Below are 11541 nucleotides of genomic sequence, written 5' to 3'. Positions count from 1 at the left end.
TTTCCCTAATGCATTTCTTACTTCATGCAGTGCAATGGAAACATGTGTCCAACTTGTAGCAGCAGATACAAGAAATCAAGTGATGCCAGACTGTATTTTTAAATAATGAAGGATACAATAACAATATTATAAACACATTACACAAATCAGTGTTTCATCAGTGTCTTGAATATATCGTTCTCTATAGCTTTTAAGGCAGTTGTAAGCTGCTTATATTTGTCACACTCTTATTACCTCTGTTATATCTTTTTACTATCATGACCCCAATTAACTTACGAAGTAGGAATAATTGTTTTTTTCTAAATGAATAAAAATCTGGAAGTAACAAATATTTTCAGTATTAAGACAATGAAACTGTTTGTCTACAGCTATTTTTTATGACTAAAAAATTCACTAGCAATGACTGTGAAAACATATCTGAGCAAAGCTGAGATTCAGCTCTTTCTAAATTCATACAAATTCTACTTTTACACAGCCAGAAATACCAAAGATCTAATGCAACCTACTGAAAGAGTAATACTCTCTCATGTCATACTAAAAGCACAGCTGCATTTTGCTTTCATGCAACCATAATCCAAGTTGCAAAACATTTCAAACACGGGGATAAAATACAATTCCTGCCATGATTAACTTGTTTTTTTATGCATATGCAGTCATAAGAGGTAGATAAATAAAAAATCTCTGAGACAATATTGTCTAAATCAATATGCAGTAGGAATGGGTACATCAGCAAATGGATATCAACATTTTTCATGAGCATCATGATGTAGAATTTTAAGGGGAGAGATGAAATATGGTAACAGTTAGCTGCTCTGAAAATATTTCTGAGAAACTCCTCCCATGTCTGAGAGGTAGCATGAAGCTTTTTTGAAAATATAACAAATAGTGGCACATCCACTTGAGGTATGAGGTGACATTTTATCATAAATAAGATATGGTAGCTGGCTGTTCGAAGGTTGTTAAGGTCCTTGAAAATGAAGGAAAGTGGATTATGCTTCATTGTAAAGAGATGAAGAAGTACAAGTAGCTGATGGAAAAATTTTAAAAGGGAGGGCAAAAGCCAGGAGAAAGTAAATGGATGAATAAGTGGGTCAAGACTTAACAGTGGATGTCAAAACAAGGAGAAAATGTTGTTTTAACTGAAAAGCAGGATGTATCTAGACAAGATCTTTAGCTCTATAATTTGCAAAAAACTACACCTAAACAAGTGCAAACAAAATTAGGCTCTGAAGAGCCAGAGTGATATCAGAGACAAAAAATGGCACTTAAAAGTGAGCCCTGTCATGGCACTGTATTAGCAGTTCTTTAGAGACCCTGCTGGGACTGTTACCAAGAGATGATGTAATGGGAGTGACTTTCATTTGTCAGGTAAGAAAGTTGTACTGAAACAATGAGCAGTGAAAGGCTAATTTGATTGTAAATTGTTCTTGTGCATCACATTTTCTGTAGAAAAAGGCCTTGTAAGAACAAAAGTAAGGAATTGGAAATGGAGGAGGGAAGGAAAAAGACCACTTCCTGCTCTTTGAAAGACTAACTGTTTTACACAGGTGAAGAGTGACCAGGAAAGGAGAGTCAAGAAACAAAAATCAAGCAAGTTTTCAGAAGGATCTTGGTTAACAGCATTGAAGGCAGTTGATCAGTCAGGGAGCATAAAAGGGGCATAATTGTGTTGAATTTAGCTAGGTTTCAAACCTGTAAGAAGAATATCCTTGTGTCAAATTAATAAGTGATTACATAGCATTAGTCCTTCTTAAATTCTATTGCTCTGTTTTTAGTAACACACCTGGAATGCATAACTGAAAGGAAATACTGTTGCCATACAGAGGTTTTAGAAGTTATTATTAATAGTTTTGTTTTGGTTAACTTTCCATTTCTACCTTCATTCCTCTTTCAGGATGCTAAATTATCCTGTGATATCACACAATAAAGCCAGAATTTTCCTTGCCTCTTTTTTTAATTTGTATTTGAAAACAGGGATTTGAATTTGGGTCTTTTGATTCCAGCAAAATACAGTTCAGTTGTACTCAATGATGTTAAATGTCTTTTCTCACTTTAATTGTTCTATGATTCTATGAAATTTGTTTTAAAATTTTACAACAATTTCCAAAAATTATACAAAAGAGACAGAAAATTATTTCCGGTGCCTGTTTTTGGAGTAGTGGGTCCACAGCAGGCCCACTAATGATACTATCTCTTTCTTTAAAGTCAACAAAATCTCATCTTTAGAAAAAGCTCTGGAGGATTGACCTATAACTGACTATTACCTACAGCTAGCTGACTATTCAAGGAAACTATCTGCAACATGAAATAGAAAGAAAATTTTCAGCAGAACTTTTAGGAAAAAGCAGTCTTTTGGACAAGATCCCATAGGAAAATATGCTTCTCTGGCTGTATAAGCTTTTATTTCCTATGCAATGCAATCAGCATCCAGAAACAGTCAGAAATCTTTAGAAACAAAACAAAACAATAGAACTTTAATGTACTGCTGAAATACTAGAAGTGCAGAGATACTTTCATAGTACCAGTTCCTAGGGTTTTTGGGTGGGTTATTTTTGCATTACCTGCAAAACAAAAGGTCATAGTACAGATTTCTTTAGATTTTTATGTGTCTAGAGTGTAATTTTAGTAGAATTTGCAGTAGGACTGATAAACCTAGATTAAATGGTAGTCTGGCATTCAAGCTACTGGAGTGTCTTTATTAACTATTGTCAGAAATCTGGTCTGTGGTATTTTCTTTGGTTACAGATCTCATAACTGCTATGTTTGTTACCTCAAAAACCAAAATACTGTAAGTTTTCATGCATCTTTCACTTCTGTATTTCAATACTATTGAAATACAGCAGCTAGTCCAGAATACATATGCTCATCTCTTATTTAAATTTTTTTTTCCAGAAAAACTTACTCTGTGATTCTCCCCCTGTTGCCTTTTCATTTCCCGGTAAAAATGATCATGAGGCATGTAAATGTTTGAGTCCTACATACCTGGACATCCATCCTTCTCAGACATTGTACCAGTAAGGATTGCTCTTCTAATTTTCCCTTTGGATCCTCCTGTCAAGTGGAAAATGTCCATGGCAGGAGGGTTGGAACTAGATGATTTTTAAGGTCCTTTCCAACCCACCCCATTCTATGATTTTATTAAAAGTCCATTGTAAAATGGCCAGTATTGACCAATTTTATATTTCTTCTTCAATATAAATATTTTCCCCCCTCAAAAAAGCAGATTGGGAGCAATGATTTTCCATGTATCTATCACTTTATCTTTCAGCTGTCCCTCTAGGCAATGACTTCTTTTCTGTGCCACTTTGAAGTGCAAATTGTTGATGTTAAAAAGCAACCACAAGTGTACTTCTCAAACAGCAGCTGTCCTCTTCTCAGATGAAGTTTGATCCTGGACAGGCTGTCATGCTAAATTCCAAAACAAAAATCACATTTCATGAGAAAGAATGCTAAATCTACAAATCTAGAATTGCAGATAAATACTTGCTGAGTGCCAGCTGTATTAAACAGTTTATACAATTCAGGCACTATTTAGCTGAGCAAAAATCAAGTACAATGGCATTGACATAGCTTGTTAAGGTGGAAATTTCAGGTGACTTTCCAGAGAGCTATTACAGAGAGAATGTTGGATGCAACTAAAAAGTGAACTTCGCTGCCTGGTAATGGCATTGAATCTATTATATTAGAGTGATAAAACATTTTCAAGAACATAAAATACTGCATTAAATTAGGAGAAAGTACCCTAAGGAAACCTCTAGAAGGAAATATGAAAAAATCTCCAAAACAAACCACTGAAATTTTAAGCCCTAATACCAGTTTCAAGAAGTGCAAACAAACATGACAATTCCATTTGCATTTCTGGTGATTCTCTCATTCCTCGTACTCTTATTGTGCCAAATGCTTTGACAGGTTCAGTTTTCAGGTTCTATCTAATAACATCTAGTCGACATATGTGTTTATTCCTTTTTCCTGTGTTAGTTGCTGTGGACTGGAACGATTGTACTGAAATGTCTAAGGAACAGAAGAAATGGAAGATTTCCAGATTCTCTGTCAATCAGCTTTTTTTTAATTACCATCATTTTTAAAACATTGTTTCCTAATAGACTATGTCAGTTGAACTAAATGGAAATACAATACAGATAAAGAGGCCAGCAACAAGCTTCTCACAAAGAAAAGTTTTAAAGGTGATGTATCTGAACAGCAAATATCATGGCTCAATGCACTACCTGCAATGCTAGTGCAACTCTGTGGATCATTAAATATAGAATATATTTGTGTCTATTTTTTTAGTCTTCATTCTTTTTGAGAACCTCTGTAACAGTGCTCTCACACTGTGATTAACCCTTTCTCCTGCTTGTGCCTTTTCCTGCATTCTAAATAACCCATGGAGAGATAATCAGTGTCCTGATTAGAAGATAAGCAAATATATGTATAGGAGTGGGACCAATGTCAGTTGCAATTAAGAAAACCACAAATTGCCATCTCATTTAAAATTTCTCAGTTGTACTTGTTATCTGAAAATTACTCCCCTCAAATAGTCTTTTAATGTCACAGAATCATGGTTGGGATTGCAAGGTATGTCTGGTGATTATCTATTTCAACTCCCCTGCTAAAGCAGGTTCATCCAGAGTAGGTGGCACAGGATCATGACCAAGCAGATTTTTAATATCTTCAGAGAAAAGTTAGTTTCCATAGTTACTTCTAAAATTCGACCCAAATGAATTCACTGTCTATCTATCTATCTGTCTATCTGTCTAATATTTGTGAAATTTTACACTAGCTTCTTTGACATTTTGAAATCTGCACAACTTTAGTCCTGAAAAGGAGTGTTTTATTAATGTTGATTCAGAATCAGCCACAGATGAAGGCTCAATTCAGAACTGTGTTACTGTAGCAAGAGGTTAGTCCAGTCCTAGTCGTTATTGATCTTCTTTCTTAAAGAAAGGATGGTTATGCACTCTCATAAACCTGGAAAAGAGACAAAACTCTTGTTAAAGTTGCATGCGCACAGAGAATACGGTGCATTTTCCCTGTGGTTCACTGGTATTTACTTGTGATATTTTTTCTTCTGTTAGAAAGATAAAGAATTAATTTAATAGCACTTATTGTGAGATTATAAAAATTGTTTTACCTTAATTTTGAGATGTTTACCCTGAGAAATATAAAAAATGTTACACATTATATTACAATCCTCTGCATATTTTCCCCAATTTTTTGCTTATGCATCTTAAATAGGACATTATAGAAAGAGAAAAAGAAAAAGAAGAAAAGAAAAAGAAAAAGGAAAAGGGAAAAGAAAAGAAATAGGAGTCAATATATCTCTATATAAAGGGTTATACAAATATCCTGGTACGTGGAAGAAGTGCGAGTAAGACTGGAATGTTCTGAAAATATGGAAATAAAGGAAGGTCAAAGGAACTGTTTTAGTCTTAGTTGGAGTAAAAAGAATCATAGCAAAGATTTTTTTCTGCAGTTAGGCTCTATTTTATCTTACTGCACTATGTATATTTTAATGTTAGAACATTGTCTCACATGGCCCAGGAATATAAAACCTAAAATTAACCTTTTTGTGATAAAGAGTTGCCAATGATATTGTGTATGTACATGTTGAAACCTCGTCAAATGTTTCACCACCAGGGATGTCTTTTTCCCAGAAGGATTTAAGTAATATTAATAGAGCAAGATAAATTCTTCATTGTTCTATAACATGCTCTGGTGAAACTCTTCAGGCTGCCAAACCAATGCTGAATGTGTGGGAAAACTGTGTTTTTGAAAGCAATACACAACAGTAATCAAGAACAAAGAATACTTTTACTTACATGCAGTTGGGGAGTGCACTCAGAATAAGCATGAACATTCTGCAAAACCAAGGAGAAGTCCTCATTTTATTACCTCTCCTATATCCTTGGCTGGACAGACTCTGCTCCAGATTGTCAGATTGCATCAAACATTACAGCTTCAGTAATGGCAAAGTTCATTAGAAGGACACTTCACCAGCCTATTAAAGGAGCCCCTTCTGCAGCAGATTGTTTCTTTGCTGGTCAGGAAAATGGATGCCCCACAGCACAGCTTTTAGGGGTTAGCCTGTCTGGCAAAGGGAAGAAGTGTGGAAGAATCAAGAAATGTCTGATTACTTATTAATAGCAGTAGACAGCAAGAATTCTTGTTTGCAGGACACATTCTCATTCTAGCTTAGAAAAGATTTTTTTGCAAATACATTTTTCTCTTAAAACGTATATTGACAGTCTTGTTCTTATAAAATAAAGATGCCGACATTGTTTTTCAAAACCCTTGTCTGAAATATGTTTAAAGTTAAGATAATAGCTGGTTTGCAGGGCTCAGCTAAAACAAATATTGCATTTTTTATTAAGTTTATTCCCTGTGTATATTTATGCATACATATAGAAACTAAAAATTTAGTACATCATAAATACCTGAGCTGGAAATAGTGCAGTTTGGAATTAAATCAACGCATGTTCATTTTGAACCCACAGGTGAATTAATTAATTAAATTCAGGAGAATATGAAATCATTTTATTTCATACAAAAAAAGAAAATATTTATATTTCACATAGTAAAATCTACTGTAAATTCTGTAAAAAAATCTCATCATGTTATCAGGTCTATGGATGTGGAAATTATACCTACTTGGTATTATGTGTGGCAATAAAGGTCCAGTTCAGCTTTTAAATAGATGAACACTGTCAGAATAAAGCCTATTAGCTTATGCTAGATATTGATATAATATACTTTGAAGTTTATAAAAAAAGAAATGAAAAGTGATTAAAAATAATGTCCCAAGCTTAAAGCCTATTTATTGTGTACACTTTTCACATTCACAAGAGCATATATTGCTCCATGAACCAATTATTAGAAGAGAATTTTATTATGAAAGAATAATCGTCTGTCTTTATCTGAGGATTGTATATTCAGTATAAAATGAAGTTCACAGGAAAATAAGGTGAGTACTTTTACAACAAGCAGGCATTTGAACATTTTACCTCTCTGCTAGAACTTAAAATTTTGTAAGACTGGGATTTTGTGTGATAATATAAACATCTTAACCAAAAGGGTAAAAAAGACAGATATAAAAAGTCTTAGGGGAAGGAGAATAAGAGTGTGATAATGACACCAGTCCTTTGAGAAACATGATTTCTAGAACACCTGCCTTCATATTCTTCTCTTAGAGGTGGGAAGATGCTTGCCATTATATTAGAAGGTCAGATTATTCAATAGGTAGGTCAGATTTTCACTGATCTTCCTTAAATATTTAAGGTAAATGCATGCAAGCATCTATCTGCATATGCAAACTCACAGATTATAGAAATAATTTCATGAGCATGAATTCTTTTGGGAGTTTTTGTGATAAATCACTTCAAATCACTCCATGTCTAATAACCTGGTTATATTTTTTTCAGGTGTAATTGCTCACTCAACAGCCAATGCCTTAAAACATACCACCTCTTTATTTTGCCATCTTTCCTGCCAAGTAAAGTTGATTTTTCTGAGGTAACTGTCATAAAGACGTGCATACATATGTGTGTATGTGTGTAACCATAGAATATTTTAGGAAGCTATAAGTATTTCATATTAGTATTTCATGTCAGCCTTTTAAAACATTGCTCTCATAGGAGTAGGAAGAGCCAAAATCAAAAACATCTGACTAAATCTGTAAACAATTTAGTTGCCTGCAAATTTTCAATATTTTCAATTTGTAGTATTCAGTAATTTTGTCTGTCTTATTTAACACACATAAAAATAGTTTAGAAAAAGAAATTTAAAATTAACAGTTACATTTACAAATTTTAATAACTTGGAAGAATTTTTCAGTATGGCGGAAAATACAGCAATACATCAAATTAACCAGAATAAATAAGGATCATGGTCTAAAATATTATAAATTAGACTGATCTTATAAAAAGTCCAGCTCATACAAAATCTGGCAGATTATATCTAATAACAATATCTAGTGATAAAAGTACTTGGGAAATTGTCATACTGCAACAGACCACGATTCAAACGTAAGGTCAAATGTACTTAAGTTTATAATGAGATATAATTTCAGTGAGAAAAAACCAAACCAAAACAACAAACAGTGTTTCATTCAACAGAGCGAGAGAACTGTTAAGTGAAAATGCTGCACAAGTCAAAAAGGGATAAATTCTTGTACTATTAAGTATTGATGAAAAGCAGCACCAAGGTAAATATAGCATCAGGATTTGTGCCATCCAGGCTTACAAGTACAGTTGAAGAATATATTTCTCTGAGAAATATAATAAAAGGTGTGCTGGTATATAAGAAAATGTGTTTGTCAAATATAACTTTCTGGATAGTGTTCATGTTAGAGAATTTAGAAGGTACACAGTAAAAGTTCTCCTTGAACATTAAAAATTGATGATAAAAAGAAGGAAGAAATAAAGAGAAGATTCAAAAAATATTCTTTGGTATTTGATGAAGACTTTATCCTGCTAAAATGTTTCCTAAGTTTGCGTGGTCAGAATGTTTTCTTTGGCAATGAAAAAGTGCTCTCTGAATTAAAATGACACAACTGCATTGCTTCTACAATAGGCACAGAAGCTTCAGAGCTTACATTTTGGAGTCTGTTAAAAATGTTGAAATATTTCACCTTGAAACGTCTGTATTAATTCTCTTCCTCCATTCCCACTTCTTCCCAAGTGCATTAAAAATTCAAGAAGTTTGAAAGCAGTATTCTTGTGGCTGTGCAAAAGCTTTTATTGGCAGCTTTTGCATTTTCTCTTTAGCAAATGGATTTTTAAAATCTTAATGAACTCTGGATTTGTGACCCACCACATGATTTCTGCTAAAGAAACAAACCATCTGGACAACACTTCTGTGGGTTTGTTTGTATTTATTTAAATTAACAGCAGTGCATGTCATTTTCAACCATAACGAACTCTTTCCATTCAGGTGAATTCTCTGAAGTCTTTAAATTTTATGGCTTGAAGCATTAAAGCTATAGTGAGCACATTGAAACAATTACACCAAAGTAAAGATGATCATAAAACCAAGACTGTGTGCCTCTCATGTGGAAAGCACTCATGGAAAGAGAAGGAGAAAGAAGGAGAAGGAAGAGGAGAAAGAGAGAAAGAGAAAGAGAAATATTGAAAGAGGCTGGCCAAGGCAGATGGGTACCCAAATCTGTTACTATATGCAACTGAGTGGAATACAATTTAAGAATACTTTGATGATTTTTCACTTAGAATGAGGGTACTGACACAGAATTAAGAACTGGTAAGGTAGTCCCTGTGGGTACTTCTGTCCTTAATTTGATCTTCAGTTGTGCCACATTCTGAGAGCTTTCCATATGTTAAGCACAGGGATTTAGTATCCCCTGTCATGTTGTCTTGGTTTAAAAGACAAATGTCTGCCAAGGAAGGTGGAAACCTTCCTGGGATGGAAAGACAACCCCTCCCTCCAAATTACTGTGACTTCGAAAATTACAGGGCTTCCAGGCAAAAATATGGGAAAAGGAATAACATTTCTTTTCTAGAATACATATATCTATGAAACAAGACAAAAAACCAACAAAACAAACAAACAAAACCAAACAATACCAGTATTTTCCCACCCGTCAAGCAGTTCCCCCTTTGGTGTAGCTATGACCGCAGCTGGCAGGAGGTGCTGTTGGCTCAGGTGAGGCAGAGGGGCTGCGGTGACTCCTGAGCGGGTTAGGAGGCACTGGTGGCTCGGGCGAGGCAGAGAAGGTGCAGTACATCCCCCACGGCTTAGAGGGAGGGGGTGGGGGTTTTGGTCTCTCCTGCAAACACCCACAGAGACAGTGAGGGTGGCTGGTGGCCGCCTCAGTTGCAGCCCATGGGCAGCTGAGACCCTCCCTCCCTCTTGTAAGCAGCAGGCTGACCAGTGGACAGCAGGGAGGACGTCATGGCAGTGCCGAACCCCCAAGCAAGAGAAGTCCAGCACCCAAAACCACAACTGTTTCTCCTCCAAGCAAGGGAAGGGCTGACCCCAGCTAAGAACTAGCAAAATTCCTTCCCCTCCCCAAAACCATTTCAGTGGTATGTCAAGGTACTTGGCTGCTCCTTTTGTCTCTTAATCACTGCACCAAGAAAGCCACCCCCAGCATCCCCCTGACAACAAATGGGAAGAAATTCCCTGAGAAACCTAACCCAGAACAAGTGTCAGATCATTAATATAGGCGTAGTGCATAGCCGAGTGATAATACAGATGTGACCTCAACTACTCAGTTGCTTCTTTTAAGATAATCCACTTTTCTTTTCAGATCTTCTCTTCTTGGCTTCTGCTTTTAATCTTGCTTCTTTCCATTCCCTACATATTCAGAGAAAATCACAACAAACATTCTTTTATTCAGTTATTGGAAGAAATATTTTGCTGCACATAATGCCATACTCTAGCAGTCATAATGCCAAAGCTCACAGGCATTTTTCCACTACTCTATGATCTCAGGAATTGCACTTTTATCTCCACAATATCTGCTAGAAACACTTTTCTCTTGTGTCTTCTATATGTTCACACACAAACAAACATAATGGCTTTTTAATTGCACTGAATTAACTAAGATGGAATAAACTAGAAATGGACATAAACTATGAGGCTTTATTGCAAGTTGTGAGCACATAATTGCAAAATTTTCTGATGTTAAACAGCCCTGTCAAAACCATGTACAAAACCTGCAGTCTTAATTGGTCATGAAAACAGAAATTTATACTGAATACGAATTGTTGTGGTTTGAGTTTTTTCCTCACCATCCATAATCAGACTTTTACATATGGTTTCTATATTTATTTGATGTGCAGAATATACATCATCCATCCAAGCTGACACTTCCGGAGGGGAAGAGAGTTTGCTTGCACTATTGCCTTACAGAAGATGTTGGTCTATTCTGGGTATTTTGATGGCTAAAATGATAGTGTTATAGCTGGGTTGCCTTTGCTGCAGCAATACCTGCTTTTATGCCGTAACACGAAGGACTGGAAGAGTGGAGCCAACCACAGGTGGGAATTCCACTTATTTTTCTCTATGGGCAAATTTCTTTTGTTTTTCCTGCCTAAGGAATTGTTCTGGAGTTCTACATGTGCATCCAGAGGGATGACCAGTTAGGAAGACTTTGCATTTAATGCAGAGAATATATGCAAACAGGCAAACACAATCATGACAAATGGCCTAGGAAAGGGAGTAAACACATCCTAAAATGATTACATTTTTTCCAAATGTTATATAGAAAAAATCCCAACTGCTTAAATTTATTGTTCTTTATTGTAATTTTTTCTCCTTATTGAAGAAAAAAATACCATGCTTTTTTGTTCTGATGCCATGATGATTTTTTGCTTTTTCTTTTATACCCCTTTTATATACCTTTTTATACCTTTTTGTATTCTTAGTGTTTTTTAGCCTACATTCTTAGACTTATTTTGTTAAGCTAGGAGACTAAGCATCTTAGAAGCTTCATAGCTAGGGATCAGTGTGCCCAGACACCAAGGTCCTCTCTAGAACACATTCTGTAAACCAAGATAGAGCCATCCAGGGGAAGGTTCCTTGGGG

Source organism: Corvus brachyrhynchos, unplaced genomic scaffold (assembly GCF_000691975.1).
Source record: "Corvus brachyrhynchos isolate BGI_N302 unplaced genomic scaffold, ASM69197v1 scaffold1, whole genome shotgun sequence".
Lineage (NCBI taxonomy): Eukaryota > Metazoa > Chordata > Aves > Passeriformes > Corvidae > Corvus > Corvus brachyrhynchos.
This window is presented reverse-complemented; position numbering follows the sequence as displayed.